Source organism: Hemicordylus capensis, chromosome 5 (genome assembly GCF_027244095.1).
Source record: "Hemicordylus capensis ecotype Gifberg chromosome 5, rHemCap1.1.pri, whole genome shotgun sequence".
NCBI lineage: Eukaryota > Metazoa > Chordata > Lepidosauria > Squamata > Cordylidae > Hemicordylus > Hemicordylus capensis.
Genome location: NC_069661.1, coordinates 90,894,835 through 90,911,495, shown reverse-complemented (window position 1 = coordinate 90,911,495; position 16,661 = coordinate 90,894,835).

The window sequence follows — 16,661 nt, the reverse complement described above, 5'->3', positions numbered from 1 at the left end:
TTGAACAGCTGTGTGCCATACAGTCAAATGCCCTGATTTAATTTGCTCATTGCTTTTCCATTTCCTAAATCAGTTTTGTCTCTCCTGCAGCTTGCCCTTTGCCAGGTTTACTACAGTGCCCATCCATCCAATAACCTGCCCCAGGCAGCGTCTCAGACAGTGCCCTCGGTTTCTGATATTGGGCCAAGGGAGATTAATTAGAGGCATCATCCCCAGCCTCTCCCTGCAAGTGGAGATGGAAACAGCGCAGGTGCTTCCATGAAGCTTCCAATTTGTGGCTAACAACCTACAGTTTAATTTTCTGGTATGATGACTAACTATTATCTAACATTTAACTCGTATCAGATGCAAATCGAACACAATTTGAGTGCATGATCTATTGTTTGCCACAAGCCCATTTCATAATTGATGTTCAAGATGTTTTTGTAGAAATCGTTAGAGCTATAGGGTAGGGTAATGGCTAAGAGAATCAGCTGTGATGTGGTCCAAGAAATCCCCAGTGCAAGTCTTTCTTCAGCCTAAAGCAATCCTTAACTCTCTATCTGTAATATATATGATATATAATATATATATGGGAATCAAACCCAGGAAATTTAGGGCATACGGCCTATCTTCCAAGAATGTACAGATCACTGTGATTCGTGAAAGGCTTTGAGCACTCTGTCTAAAACATTATGCTTTATTATTATTATATAAGATATGTCAAATCAAGAGGTCATAGTTTTAAATTCTTTCCTCCAACCCACCTGCCCCCACTTTAAAAGGCCAGCTTTGAGGTGTTATCCTTGTATTTTGTCCCTTGAAACCTTAGCTTCTAGTTTTGTTGGATGATAAATGCTTTATATGCTTCTTTTTTTGCACAAGTAAAATGAAGTGGTCTTCTGGAATTGGACCGGTATTGCAGTGCCATTGTTTAGAACATCCGTTTCATAGATTCTTTTTTCAAAACAGCTCTATGGTGAACAAAGCTAGAAAATAGTTCTATCCATGGGTACTCCATAAGCTTTTGACATTATATTTGACACAGCTGATCACTAGAGAGGCGAGGGCTGTAGCTTGCTTATAACTTTTGTTGTTAATCATTATTCCCCTCCATCTTTCCAAGGAAGTTTGGATTAGCTCTCCCCCCCCTTTTTTTTTTGGTGTGCTGTCTCATATTTGTCGTGAATCTTTCTAGAGTTGCTCTGTGGTTAAAAAAGACCAACCAGTATGTAGAGGACATGCAGCAAAGCTCAGAAATTCTGGAAGACAATCCACAGTAGGATCCAACAAATTTTAAACATAGACTTTCATTTCCCCCCAGCCATTTTCATGTTAAATATCACCAAGCCTTATATACCTGTAGAATATACAGAACTGTCTTTATATATGATAACTGCAGCTGGGATTCTTTACCCTTCTAATTGGAAAACACATATTGTTCTGACACTGGAGGAATGGCATCTTAAACTTTGGGAATAAGCATCAATGGCAAGGATTACTTCATATATAAAGAGCAAGTCAGTGGATAAATTTGAACTTATTTGGGAAGCATCTATATGATACAGTTTGCTACAGTGTTGAATACCGCATCCGAGATTTGGATTCTCCCTGTAAATCAATTCGTGAAATGATTTTAATTCTATTATTGACTAATTTTGATCCCTAAGTTGTGAAAGCATTTTAAATTGGATGTCAATGGAAATCGAAATGAGAGTAGATAGAATAGGGTGATATGATAGAGAATTGAATTCCGGGTTGATGTATTGGACATATGGGAGATGTGAGTTACTGCTTCTATGTAATTTTCTTGCTATCTTTTTCTTTTTTGTATCTTTCTTTTTTGAGATCTCTCTCTCTCTCTCTCTCTCTCTCTCTCTCTCTCTCTCTCTCTCTCTCCCAACCAGTGAATGTTAAGAATAAATTAGTTGTTAAATTCTAGAAAGAACTTGTTTTGTTTTTCGGAAACAGAACCAAGTCCAGATTAGCATCATTACCATGTTTAACTAATCACTTTGCAAACTTTTCTGTTTAATGATTTCCCTTGCATCTTGTAACACCGAAGACTGCTCAATGTTCTTTGAATATGAGAGATTTGGGGTCTTACTAGATGTGATATTTTACATGTCTTTGTATCCCCTGGTTGGGATTCATGAAGTCTGGTTTTCTATTAATTGCAGCTGCTGCTGAACTCCTCACCGCAGGTTGGGTTCTGGAATGAGAGGACCTTCAACAAGTGTCCTCTGGTAGTCAACTCCTATAAGTTTTTCTTTTCCATTTATTTCTTTTGCTGCTGTCTCTGGCAGCAGTAGAGTTTCTTTTGGTGGATACTGGCTGGGAGGTGCCATTTTCTATCTCCACAATGTTTCCGACATCATTCTACTGTATGTAGGGTACCATTTTCCCCATGATGCTAGGATGGGGGGTATTGTGAAAAAAATTGTGACTGGGCCTAGTCCGCCTCCAGAGGCCTAAGGGCATGTAGTGGTGCTTAGCAATAGGCCCTACTGGATGCTGGAGCTGTATTTGGTTGAAAACAAAATGTGGAAAACACCAAGCACAAGTCTGAAAGAAGGGTTAAATGAAAGATACTTTAAGGGTCAATGTCTAGTCTGACATACGGTCAATGATGGATAACGTGGAGGAAACTGGACGAAGGGAGCCCAGCCCGGTTTCCCCTGAGCATGTGAACCGCTGGGAGTCATGTGACTCCTGGCGGTTAGCCCCCACAATGAGGTTAGCAGAGAGAGCGCTCTGCTAAACCCGTTTAGTTGATCGTAAGTCACCATGGTGTGGCTTTGTGCCACGGCAACTCATGAGTAGACCCCTGACCCCCACCTGATCCCCACCGCCCCTACTGGCTTCGTGTCGGAGCCGGTAATCATGTAGGTGGCCAATGCGGCCGCCCATGGTAAGCTCCCTGCTTGTCTGGGGAAGAGTGGATTAAGCCCACTCACCCCACAGAGCACGGTTAGGCTCTACACATGGATTGTGTGTAGAGCCTCTGTGGCTTGGATGCTGGGTTTCTGTAAAGATCTGGTTTGAGTTGATGGCATATTCCAATACAATGCAATTATATTTATCGCCCACACAAATACTTCCAAAAGCCAACCTGTGGATGTAATATGTTATGGTAACCATGTAAATTTCATCGGATGGGGTATGCCCAAATATCTGGATCCCAAATCTTAATCCTGGCTCCCATGCGATTGCATAACACTAATTAAAATTACATGGCTGATATAACTTGTGAAACATATTTTTGTTCCCCTAATAACTAATGTGTCACTTTATGTGGCACAGCGGGGAAATGCTTGACTAACAAGCGGAAGGTTGCCGGTTCGAATCCCTGCTGGTATGTTTTCCAGACTATGGGAAACGCTATATCGAGCAGCAGCAATATAGGAAGATGCTGAAAGGCATCATCTCATACTGCGTGGGAGGAGGCAATGGTAAACCCCTCCTGTATTCTTCCAAAGGAAAACCACAGCGTTCTGTGGGCGCCAGGAGTTGAAATTGACTTGATGGCACACTTTACATTACTTTAATAACTAATGCACTGGACATATTCAGTTCATACACTGTGAACAGGAAAGCAAAGAGATGTATGTAATGTACATGACTGTATGCACGGCTGTGCTACGTTGCCTAACTTCATGGTGCTGGTTTCATGATAGCTGTCTTGACTTTGGCTTGTTCTATTTGTTTTGTAGATTATGTGCTAGGATGCACTGGAACCATACTCACTTTCTTGAAAGACTAAAATTGGCATGTAAGGTTGGCATGCCTATGTGATTCCAGGAATGTCAGCCTTTTATTTATTTATTTATTTTTTTATAGCATGAAAATTGAGAGCAGGGAGGGAAATGTTCATCTAGTGAGGCTATTGATTTCATGCAAAGTTCCAGATGGGAGCCTTAAACACAGACAGTTTGAAAGATCAATGTAAAACTCTAAATCCTAAAGCACATCAATAAAGCTGGAGGCTGACATGTAGGGAGGCATTGAATTCCTTTGTTGCTTAGGGTGAGATGCTAGGGATAGAAGCCACACATGGCATCGCCATGTTCTGAATTAAAGGATAGGAGATGTATTTGTTTATTCTTTGAGAGTTTTCAGGAAGCAGAAAATAGGTATTTATTTTGTTTTATTAATATATTACATTAATAATATATATTTCTTTTCCAGGCAGTATATGTTTCCTTTTTATATCAGCTTAATTTGTATCAGCTTAATTTTTACAAATTTAATTTGTAAAACTTGCAAAAGGAAAATTAGATCACAGCTAAAATGTTGTGCTTTACATTTTTTTAAAAAAATAATTATTTCATGTGAAGACTCCAGCCTGTGAGTCATAAGGGGACCACTTCTCCTGATTCCTTGCATATGCACATACATCACTTGATGTCTCCCAGCTGGACATCTGACCTATATCATTGCAAGGCATTGTACTTGAGCTGAGATGGGGTAGCAGAAAACTGCTAGCTGACTGATCTGTGATGATGGCTCATTCACACATGTAAGTCATCACTGGTTGCTGCAGTCAATGAGTGTTGAACATATATGAGTGAGCCAGCCCAATACTTACCATGGTGCTTCTGACCGTTGTTCTCTTTCCTTAAGTATACCATGGCCAGGCCCGGCCTAAGACTCACTGGTAGCTGAGTTGATAGATTGAGCTGATCCTCCCTGTTTAGTGCAGAGAGCTCACCAAGCACCAATTCCCATACCCCACAGGCCATTTCCCACCCTCACAGGCCTCACTGAAGATGTGTGGCATGCAGACTCCCACCAGTCCAGTTCCTTCCCCCCAGCATTCCCTTGAAGATTTCCCATCTCCAAGCCCAAATCCTCCCTCCATCCCTTTACCTAGTGTTGGTGGTTGCCTCCACACAAGTATGTCCTCCTCCTTGCCACTGCTCATGGTTCATCAGCTCTCCCTGCCTTTGAGAAGTCATGTGAGATCACACTTCCTGCCACTCCATTCCTTTCCGCCTGCCTGGGATTATGAAGAATGGCAAGGAGGAACAGGATGTGTCTGAGCAGCAAAGACAGCAGCTACTGCCACTGGCACAAGATCAGGTAGGGTGAGCAGCTCCTGGTAGGCACCACCCCCACTTCTGCCTCATCCAGTATGTTGACGGAGGCGGCTGCCTTCTTGGGCCTCATTAGTAGTCCATTCCTGGCAATAGCAGCTCTGTAAGATGTACAGATTCAGAGCGATGAGTTAATTATTCATTACTGTGAAGGAGTTATGATTGTTTTTTCTCAAGTAAGAGAGTATCACTTACACAGGGAAAATGTGAAGCAACAAAGGGGTCTTCCACTGCTTATAAGGGATAGACAAGTAATGTGATTTTCTAGGCTTGTTCTAGGTGTTCTCATTATTTGTTGGCAACCATTGTAGAGAAATTATAATTCACTGGATATTGTGAAAGCTGGTGCTTTGCAACAATGCTCAAATGGTCACATGCTCAAATGGTCCCTGTGAGGCCCTAGAGGCCAGTGGGGGAAGGGGAAACCTTTGCAGGACCCCCCCCCCATGGCCTTTATGAAGCCCCCCGAAGGGGCTCCAGGTTAAAAAAAAGTTTAAAAAATTTAATATACTATAAGTCACTGTACACATATTCAGATTGGCACTATGTACAGAGAATCAGGGCTTGTGAATACTGAGCTGAAGCTTATGAGCTAGGATTGTATTCATTTGCTCTTATTTTGCTTCTTGTGATAAATGAGTTAAATGTGATGTCTTAATAATATGGCTATTAATGGTGAGTTTTATTTTGAATCAGTGTGAAATCCTTAGTATTAATACTCACTGGGAATTCTTTGCTCTCTTTCTCTCATTTTAACTGTCTTTCTGAAATACTAGAATATATTCCAAGCAGTGACACAGTTTACTCTGCATATCCTTTAATTATTTTCAGAGTATCTGGGAAAAGTCAAATTCTCAATTTATTTTTAAAACTTATGTAATAGTGATGCTACAATGCATAGTAGGGAATTAGACAGGCACTTCTGTTTAGCTTTCCAAGGACACCTCCACATAGTATTTGGGTATTTCATGAGCCCCAGCATACTGAAATTTGTAGTTTTCTAGAATTTTTTGGTCTGGCTACGTCCACTGCTAAATAGTTTTTGAAATATTAAAAGATTAACGTGTTTGACTTGTATTTTTCAGCTGATATTTTGGTAAAGTTATCTGAAAGATGGGTGTCAGATGTTTGGACAGGGGGCACAATTTCAGTGCTTGCCCTAGGTGCTATTTCCCCTAGATACGCCTCTGATTTCTATTGAATATGAATGACGATGTGGTTTGTTTTTATATTGTTTAAAGATAAAGATAAAGTGTGCTGTCAAGTTGATTTCGACTCCTGGCGCCCACAGAGCCCTGTGGTTTTCTTTGGTAGAATACAGGAGGGGTTTATCATTGCCTCCTCCTACACGGTATGAGATGATGCCTTTCAGCACCTTCCTATATCACTGCTGCCCGATATAGGTGTTTCCCATAGTCTGGGAAACATACCAGCAGGGATTCAAACCAGCAACCTTCTGCTTGTTAGTCAAGCATTTCCCCGCTATGCCACTTAGCCCCATCATATTCATCACACTTGGGCTGTGCAACTTAAACAGATCTTTTGATGCCAGTATTTAGGTGAGCACAATTACAAACATAACTACAAGCCTTAGCATGATAAGTGATGAGATTATTCATGGCACCAGGCAAGACAGAGAGTTCATTGTTATTAGGAAGAAATAATAGTTTTCTCAGAGTGAGAAACAGTGTATTTCTCACGGCCACTGAGAAGAGGAAGATTTATAAGATTATTTCTGGCAATATATATTATTTACCATGAGGGTCATTTTTAATTTTTTTTTTAAAAAAATCATTTTGTTTCTGAAACAGTAATGGGGAGAGAATAGGTAGCCAACACTGACTGAAGCTATTCCTGGAGATGCTTCCCCCCACCCCCGCCCAATATTTTTTCTTAATATTTTACACACTACCAAACTATTAGGGTATCCAGGATTGCTTTCTATAGTCATGTGGAGATTGATGTTCTTGGACACACTAGGCCAATTCTGGAGGGCTAGCAATCAGAGGGCGGGGGGGGGGTGTTACCTTTTATTAGACCAACTAGTATCCGAAGGAAAGCATCCTCCTCTATGTTCCATTTTGTGCTCTAAGGTCTTTGGATGCAGTTTGTTTTCCTTCATTCATCATTTCCATCATTCATAGACTTGGGGAGTGGGGGAGGGGAAGCAGCTTGATCTTAGGCCTTTTCACTGGTGATGTCCTTTCTCTTGGAACTTCTTCCTTAGTGAGGTGTGCCTGGCTAACTCCATCAAAATTTTCAGAAGGAATTAAGAGGCCATTAGATGCAGAAGGTTGCCAGTTCAAATCCCTGCTGGTACGATATTGGGCAGCAGTGATATAGGAAGATGCTGAAAGGCATCATCTCGTACTGTGCAGGAGATGGCAATGGTAAACCCCTCCTGTATTCTACCAAAGAAAACCACAGGGCTCTGTGGGTGCCAGGAGTCGAAATGGACTTGGCTGCACACTTTACTTTTAGAAGCCAAAAGAAACCAGTTCTTCTGCATTTTTTTTAAAGTTATTGTTTTATGAACTGACGTGCTGTTTTATTCTTTAATTGAGATACTTGATTCTATTGTGTTTTGATTGCTCAGTGATTTCATATGTCACGAGCTGTTAGAGTTTGGGTATTTAGACATTAAAACCAGCAATTAAGGCAATAATATTAAAAGCAATTAAAACCAATGGAAATGGAATACAATTGCCAAATGCCTGGCTAAACAGATATGTCTTAAAGTCCAGCAATGAAGTCATCCCTCACATTTTGGCAGAGAGCGCATCTTAAAGCTCAGGGGCAGCTACAGAGAAGGCCTAGCCCCTGGTCACCACCAAAGAAACTGACGGCAATTGCAGGCAGACCTCCCCAGATGCCTATAATGAATGGTGGGGGTTATATAGCAGAAGGCACTCTGACTGGTCACTTTCTCCCTGACAAACAGTAGATTGGCCCTATGATTGACTCTCTGACGTCTGCTATGTGTGCAAGCTCAGTTGGTCCAACCACTTGGGGCTATTTAGTTTAGGAAAAAGATGACTGCGGGGAGACATGATAGAGGTCTATAAAATCATGCATGGTATGGATAGTGAGAAATTCTTCTCCCTCTCACATAACACTAGAACCAGGGGTCAGCCCATGAAATTGATTGCCAGGAGATCTAGGGCCAGCAAACAGAAGTACTTTTTCACACAATGCATAATCAACTTGTGGAATTCTCTGCCAAAAGATGTAGTGACAGCCAACAACTTTAAGAGGGGTTTGGATAACTTCATGGAGGAGAGGTCTATCATCGGCTACTAGTCTGAGGGCATGCCCTCAACTCCTGCCTGTAGGCTTCCAGAGGCATCTGGGGGGGCCACTGTGTGAAATAAGATGCTGGACTAGATGGGCCTTGGGCCTGATCCAGCAAGGCTGCTCTTATGTTCTTATGTTCACTTCTTAAAGTGGTTTACATAGCAAAATATATTGGGGGGGGGAATGGTTCCTTTCCCCAAAGGCTCATAATCTTAAAAAAAAAAAGTAAGCAACATCTACTGGGGGGAATGCTAGGCTACTGAGCTGAATATGAATAGTTGTTCTCCCATTGCTAAATAAGCCACTACTTTAAAAGGTTGCCTGGATAGCAGGGGTAAATTATGGTTTCATCAGACCAGAAAATAATTGATTAAGTCACATGAGAGATGGGAGGAAGGACAGCAAGACAGGAATGAGCACTTGAGCCATGAAGATTGTTAAAATGCAGCCAATATCTTCAAGTTAGGCTGCTGTTAAAGGCACAGGTGGATGGCCAATAATTAAATAATGTTTTGTTAGGTTTTCAGTGTAGAAAATGCTACTGCTTTTCAGAACAACAACAACAAAATTGGAATTTGCACATAACTGATGAAGCAGGAGATTATGGGGCTATTCTGACGATCAGCGAAAATCGGGCTAGTTTCCACTAGCCCGATTTTTGCTGATTGTCAGAACCACCGGGCTCACAGCCAAGCCCGGTGGTTTGGGAGCGGCTAACCCACTCCTGTAGCCCGCCCATTAGCCCAGGTTTGTGGAGCAAGTGCTTCTTAAAGTGGTTTACATAGGAAAATGTAAACCACTTTACACAAACCCAGGCTACTCGTGAGTAGACCCCTGAGTGGAAGGTGAAAAGCCACCTCCCAGCTCCGGGGGTCTATGCCCTGTGAGCTCGCGCAGGGCATACTGGGGCTTCCGGGGGCCACGCGGCCCCCGCTCCCCCCAGCCCCCACCGTCTCTGTCTCGGAGCCGGCAATCGTGTGGGCAGCCGATCCGGCTGCCCAGGGCTCCCTCTCCACTCGTGAGCGGAGAGAGCGGGCTTAGCCCGCTCTTCCTGCTCACTGCAAGAAACCGGGTCTCATGGATCGTGAGACCCGGTCCTATATTTATTTGGAAGTACTGAATGCAGTCTAAATTTTCCCCAGCATCAAGGAATGCAAACTATGGATCCTTGGGAGTTCAATATGAATGAGTTGGTAAAAATGTTATTATCCTTCCTTTAATGCAGATTTTCTAGCAATCTGTTTAATAACACCCTATAAGATATTTTCTGGTAATTGCTTGTTCAGAATTATGATAATTGCATAAAGCAATTGTGACATTTTGTATCCAGTGATTAATCCATTACATTTATTGCCTGAGGGTTTACATTCATGTTTTATAGCAGAATATTGGGATTCAAGGGGGATCCTGTCTGTGGATAATTTAGTTACAGCAGTCACCATTTTAGTTCATTTGTTCAGATATTTTTGGTGCATCTGGCTATGTTGAAATATGGGTTAAATCCAAAGAACCACGAGCAAAAGGAAAACAGTGCATAAACTTGTGCAAGCACTATCAGAAAATGTTGCACATTATGGTAAGTGGGTTCATTAATTTTGACCAGTGTAATATTTGCCTTTCATATTTGCTGGTCTGGTCCCAGACAATGGGCAAAACTCACTGAAGCTGATAGAATACTACATATAACAGATACAAAAACCCTATTCTCACAAGCAGCCTAGCCCAGGCTAGGGCAGCCCAGCCAGGGTCAGGCTGCTGGTGTGCAGCATAGGGATCTGCATGGATCCTAGTGTTGCCCACCTGCCTAACCCTACTTTTAACCTGGCCGTTAGCTGAGGTTTAAGGGCATGAGTGCACCCTTAACTTTGGTGCTGAGGTCATGTGTGTTTTTGGGCTGCTTGCAGCCTGAGTAGGCACAGAGTCGGGCGCCTAGAGTGTTGAACTCATGGGGGTATTCCCCAGTAAGCTCATTGGAGCTCATTGTGTAGTGCATTGTGGGATATCTGGAGGCCAGGATGCATTGTCCAAACTTCTGGAGAGGCGCGCTGCCTGGAGCAGCACAGATTGTGTGGATGTGCGGTAGCACACTGAAGAATGGAATGATGATTGTTTGGGGGGAAAGTCGGTTCGTCCGTGGCTCTCCCCTCACGGGGTCTAGGACAACTCACCGCAGCCAGCTCACCACGGCCAGCTCACCATGGCCAGCTCACTGCTGGACAACTCAATGTGGCCAGCTCACCATGGGACAACTCAGCACGGCCAACTCACCACAGGGACAACTCAACATGCTGAGCAGTTGCCATCATTCTCCTGATAGTGATGTTTCCTTTGCAACATCGAAATAGAAGAGAAAGCTTCCTAGCAAACCCCCCCCCCCTGAATCTGGCAGAGAGCAGTTGTAACACAAGTGGGAGGGAGGCGAGGTGATTCTCCTCCTGCCCGAATCTGGCAGAGGGCAGTTGCCGAAGAAGAGCAGTTTCCTTTGCAACATCAAAATAGAAGATGAAGCCCCTCAGCAACCCCCCCCCCAATCTGGCAAAGACCGGTTGCTGTTTTCGTTTGGAGCATAGGAGTAGACAACAAGCATGTATCCTTTACAATGAAACTAATTTCAGGTTGATCTCCAGTTATTCACAGAAATGGTGCTATGATGCTTGACATTAGTACTCAGAATAAAGCAGGGTCAAAATGTCTGTCATTTGAATCATGCCCCCCAAAGAAACACACACGATGATTTTGCCATCTGCACAGTCCTTCTAATGTGGTGTTTCATATACTCATTTTTTTTAATTTAACAGCATACACCTATTCAAAATCTCTCATGTCAAAAGGATTATATTTCTTTGCCCATTCATAACAACGTGTTTACAAATATGTGAATTAGGAATCCTTGATTAAAATTTTAAATATGCCAGTGTTCATATGCATGAACAAGAGAATCAAGCAGTTCTAACTGGGCTGCATTCTGCATATTGAAAACTGGCATATCTCCTTGCATCCTTCCCATATCACTTATCTCATACCGTCCTTGTTACAACTCAATGCGATTCCATTGCCTTTATCTTTCTCTCATTGTTTCTTTCTTTTAATATAGCATTTCATTGCCATTAGTAAAATTAATTAATACCCTTTAGGTATCCTTTAGCAATTCACTTGCCTTTAGCGATCCAGTTGCCTTTATCTTTATCTCATCATTTCTTTTAATATAGCATTTCATCACCATTATTTAAATTTTGTATCCTTTAGCGATTCCTCTCTTTTAATGTTATCTCCTAGCATTTCAATGCCTTTATTTAAATTTTGTACACACACACACACACACACACACACACACACACACACACACCACACACACACACACACACACACAGAGTTTCCTGCAGCTTTACAGAAAACAATCCGATGAAGGCGAAATCAATTAGGGTCAGCACCTTTGGACCCAGTCAGCCTGGGTGACCTTGTATTACCCAAGGAATACAAGACCTATTCACCAACAACAGGTGTGCAGGAGTCATTCTTGCTTGATGATATTGGAGAGGGATTGAGAAGGATTCTTATATTTGGCAGAAAAAGTTGGCTGCAAATTCTGAAAACATCCAACACCTGGTACGTGGATGGCACATTTGCAATAGCTCCAAACTCTTTGCACAGGTCTATATGATCCTGGCAAAGAAGTATGGGGGCATGCATCTGGTGTTGTACGCCCTTCTGCCAAACAACATGCCATGTACGAGAAGTTGTTTGATTTTATTAAAGCACTGGTGCCTAACCTACGGCCACTGTCCATTCACTGCAACTATGAAATGGCTGCGATGAATGCCATAAGGGAATGCTTCCCTGAAATAGCTCTAAATGGCTGCTTCTTCCACCTGGTTCAGAATATGAGGAAGCATTTGGCGTCAATAGGTGCTGTTCAAGAATTCGACAGGAACACGGAGTTCGCCCTTATGGCCAAAATGGTTGTGGCCTTAGCTTTCATGCCTGTCCCACACTTGGGGGAACATGTTGCTACTCTGGAGGAATATCTGCTCAAAAAGCTTCAACCTTTTTTCAACTGGTTCGAGGATAGCTACATTGGTCATTCAGGTAGGATAGGACATGGTAGACTGTCTCCTTAGTTTCCTCCCCCAGTGTGGAATCTATTCGACAGAACACTGAACACCGATGATTGCACTAACAACCATGCCAAAGCTGCTCATCGTCACCTCCGAGCCGAACTTGGCATGTGACATCCTACGATCTGGAAGTTCATTGATGGCCTCAGAAAGGCGTGGAAGGGCAGAGATTCCTATTACAAACAGCTCGTTTCAGGCCACCGTCCTCCAGTCAAGTTGAAGAAATACCGCAAAGCAGATGAGCGTATTTAAAAGATTGTGTCCAATTATGGCAATAGAAGCCGCATAGAATACTTGTGTGCCATAGCTCACAATGATCAAATAGCGTAATAAAATGTTTTTTGATGTTTTACTATGGCATTTTTCAACCCAATTTCACCGCATATATGCGAGTAGAAACGGGTCTAGGACAGTTCAGCTCAGCAGTTCATACATTTTATTATCCATGTAACATTGTTATTTCCAGGGTTTGCATAGCAATAGAAATTTCATAAATATGAAAGAGGGGCTATCCCGACCACTGCAGTTTTTCGTGTTGAGTTGTAACGAGGACGGAATGAGATAAGTGATATGGGAAGGATGCAAGGAGATATGCCAGTTCTCAATATGCAGAATGCAGCCTACTTCCCAAATGAATCCAGCAACTGCTCCTTGCCAGATTCGGGGGCGGGGGGGGGGATCTCCTCGCCTTTGTCGGTGTGTTGAGTTGTCCCTACGGTGAGTTGGCTGCGTTGAGTTGTCCTGCGGTGAGCTGACCCATTCCCGCTCCTCCCGGTGTGCCCTCCTGCCCCGCCTCCTGGTATGTATTAATGTAAGGCAATGAGAAAGAAAACCTTTATTTTAAAGTAATTGACCTATTGAAAGTACCAACAATGAATCAAAGTAATTGATTTAAATTATAATTTAAGGACACAAATTAGATGTTAATGAGAATCGGAACAAAAAATCAATTAAAAGCCCAACATATTTAATGTGATAAGTGGTGTACAGTATTGAATTAAATGATCTATAACCATTTTAATTACAAAACAATACTACAAAATGTACTTAGAACTTACTGGCTAAGTAGAAACATATTGACCTATGCAATGAAGCTCACTGGTATGGGCTGTAATAAATATATATATGAAGGCAGTGAAAATCTCAGACCAGGCAGTTGCAATGGGGAGTGAGGAAGAAAGGGGGAAATCCAGTCTTTGGTGCCTGACCTCATTGGTGATATATATTAATTCTTAAAAATAAGGGTTTTATTTGCAGATTATTCAAATGCTGACAGAACTACCTATACACACCCTGGATATATTAATAAGCAATATGTATATTGCTATTGTCCCAAAGTATCTGATTAGGTTTTCATGACTGGTTTCTTCCATAGGTAAGAATGCTATTGTTTTTTTAAAAAATCTATTTAGTTGCACACTTGTAATAATAGTAATAACAATTTTATTAGTATAGCATTGTCATATTCATTAACTGGTGTTTGGGGATAAGACACAATGAAATTAAAAAGCAGTAGCAACGCTCAAAGCATCTTACATAAAATAATACAATAAAATACAGTAATATGACCTGAAATTAATTTAGGTCTATTACAACCTTGAAGAAAGATATGGGAATTAGCAGTTGATTGAGGGAAAAGCAATGCTATTCTCAATGGCCTCATTTGCATGTAAGGTGAAACCAGAGCTAAATGAGGCAGAGGCTGGAACTCCGTTACATCCAAATGCATGCAATACATGCATGGTTTTGTGGAAAAAATGACATGTGGTTTGGCTTGCCAAACTCCAGTTTGAACCTTTGGTTTGTAGTAAGGTTTGTTGATGAAACCTGAGGTTTGGCCACTGCAGCATTACGTCCAAACATAGATGGCGCCATAATTGCGGTTCCGTGAAGTTTCTGGAACCACAATAATAGAGACAGTGGTGCAGACCTGCCCGGGATTGCGCCCGCTCCATGCCTGCAGTGCTTCTCGCTGGCCACCTCTCCTAGCACTCGCCCTGCCTCTCCTGTCTCCAATCTAACATAACAGTTGCCCAGCAACAGCGATGCTGCCAGGTCCCAGCCCAAGCTGGTCAGCCTATCAAACAGCAAAGTCAAACGGAGGCATTCCCTCTTCCCACTCTGTCCCTTGCTCCCCAATCCTGGCAAGCAGGAGGGAAGGGGACAGGATGACAGGATGGGCTCTGAGTGTTTTGCTTCCTGAAAATGAAGTGAGAAAGATGTATGTTCACAAGCACAAGCACTCCAGGTGGCAACACAAGCAGGACACCCAGTTAGAGCACAGGGATGGAAACATATGGTAGGACTGGGATACCTGGGGTCAGATTTAATTGACAGCCTCAATCAGGGATATTTGAATGGCTAAGGTCTATTTTTTGTACAGTGATGTTGGGGAAAGGGGGCCCAGCCCCTTCCCCTTGGGGGTACCTGTGTGGTCCCTAGGCTTACTCATGAGAAGGGCCAGGCAGCAAGAACAGAATTGCCAACACTGAGAGGGGAGATTCCTCATATGTGATGGTGATGGATGCTCTTCCTAAGTGGACTGCTCACTCATGAGAGTATAAGGCCATGGGGACACTGCCTTAGAACCCCCTTACAGTGAGAACTGTCTGTGGCGACAGCTGTGTCAAGTCAAATCGCTAATAATGTGTGATGACATTCCCTTCTCCCATGGGTCACTCTCTCACGAGAGTGTCAGGCCATGGGAGCTGGATGGCAGATGCTACCAGCCAGGTTGCTCTATATAGGAAAGCCATAGGGGCGGTACCGTGGCAGCTGTTCTCCCTGTCTTGGCGACTGCTGACAAGAAGCTGTCAAAGCATGCCCTCTGCCAGCCCATCCACCCATTTGGACATATCCACCTTTGTTTCTGCCCTGAAACAGTGGCCCCGCTCTCCTGGGGGTCGCTGGAAATCAGGGCTCCCCTCTTCTGCGATTCTCCATGGTGGCAGATCTGCATACAGTGCAATGCTGGTCCAAACCCAGAAATTTTGAATGGGAGTAAAGACTTGTCCCTGGGCAGGATCTTAGGGTATGGTGTTTACCCTTTCTGCACATGCAGCTAGGCTCTGACACATGGAGTGTTAGACTCTCCTTTAGGACCATGCAAGGCTTACCGGGGAGGAGTGGGTTGTACTGCAAAATTTCTATCATTAACCAGAAAGAGTGGGGGTCCCACACAAGAGAGTGGGGACCCACCCCCTTTGTTGGCTGAGTTCATGAGCACACAGTTTGGTGGAAGACCAAGGGTATTTTACCCTAAGGTCCTCCCCAGTAGACTGGCCCTCTTATGAGAGTGCTGGTCTACTGGCAGCAAACTGCCAGGGGAGCAGGAGTATGGCTTGGTTTGCATGGGCTGCTTTTCCAGGGTGAACCCACACCAAGAGCATTCTAGGTCAAAGCAGGCCAGACCCCAGGATCCTTTGCCCTCCCTCATATACGTATCTCCTCCTAGGATATCATGTGTGTTTTCCCAAACACATTGGTCTCGTAATTTTAGATTTATTGACAGCTTTTCAGCAAAAGCTAACAAAGTGGTTTACATAGCAAAAGGTATGAGAAGATGATTTCCTGTCCAAAATGAGAACATGATCTACAAAGCAATGTAAGAGAGACACCAGCCACGGACAATGGGAGGGATGGTATTCTGGGATAAGTAGGGACAGTTATTCTCCCCCTACTAAATTTAAGAGAGAGCCATGACTTTCAAGGGTTCCTGTCTTTCTTGTTAGAAGGGGTTCCTCACTCTTCTTGCACTACTGTTTATATGCACACTTTAAAATGTTAATGTGTAAGTTGGCCGTATGTCTACAGAAATTCCTAGATCTAGATCATCACATAATTGCCATCTTGGTGCCTTGGGCATCGCACACTTGGGTGCGTATTTCTACAGGACAATTGCTTCTCTGTGCATTCCCTGTAAGTCTTGAAAAGACAATACTGCTGTTTTCTAAATCTCAGTTTGACCTCGTTATAACCCCTCCCCTTCCCTGCGGTAAAGTCATTGTGCTGCTCATTTATACTGAAAATGGACCTATGCTACTGCAGCACAGCTTGGAAGCTCATCGTTATATTTGGACTTGGCTGCTTAGAAAGGGGACATGGCTCCAAATTGGCACTGCACAATCTCTCCATCTTTTTATTTGTGCTGCCACCATCCAGCCGAAAATCTGGCTCC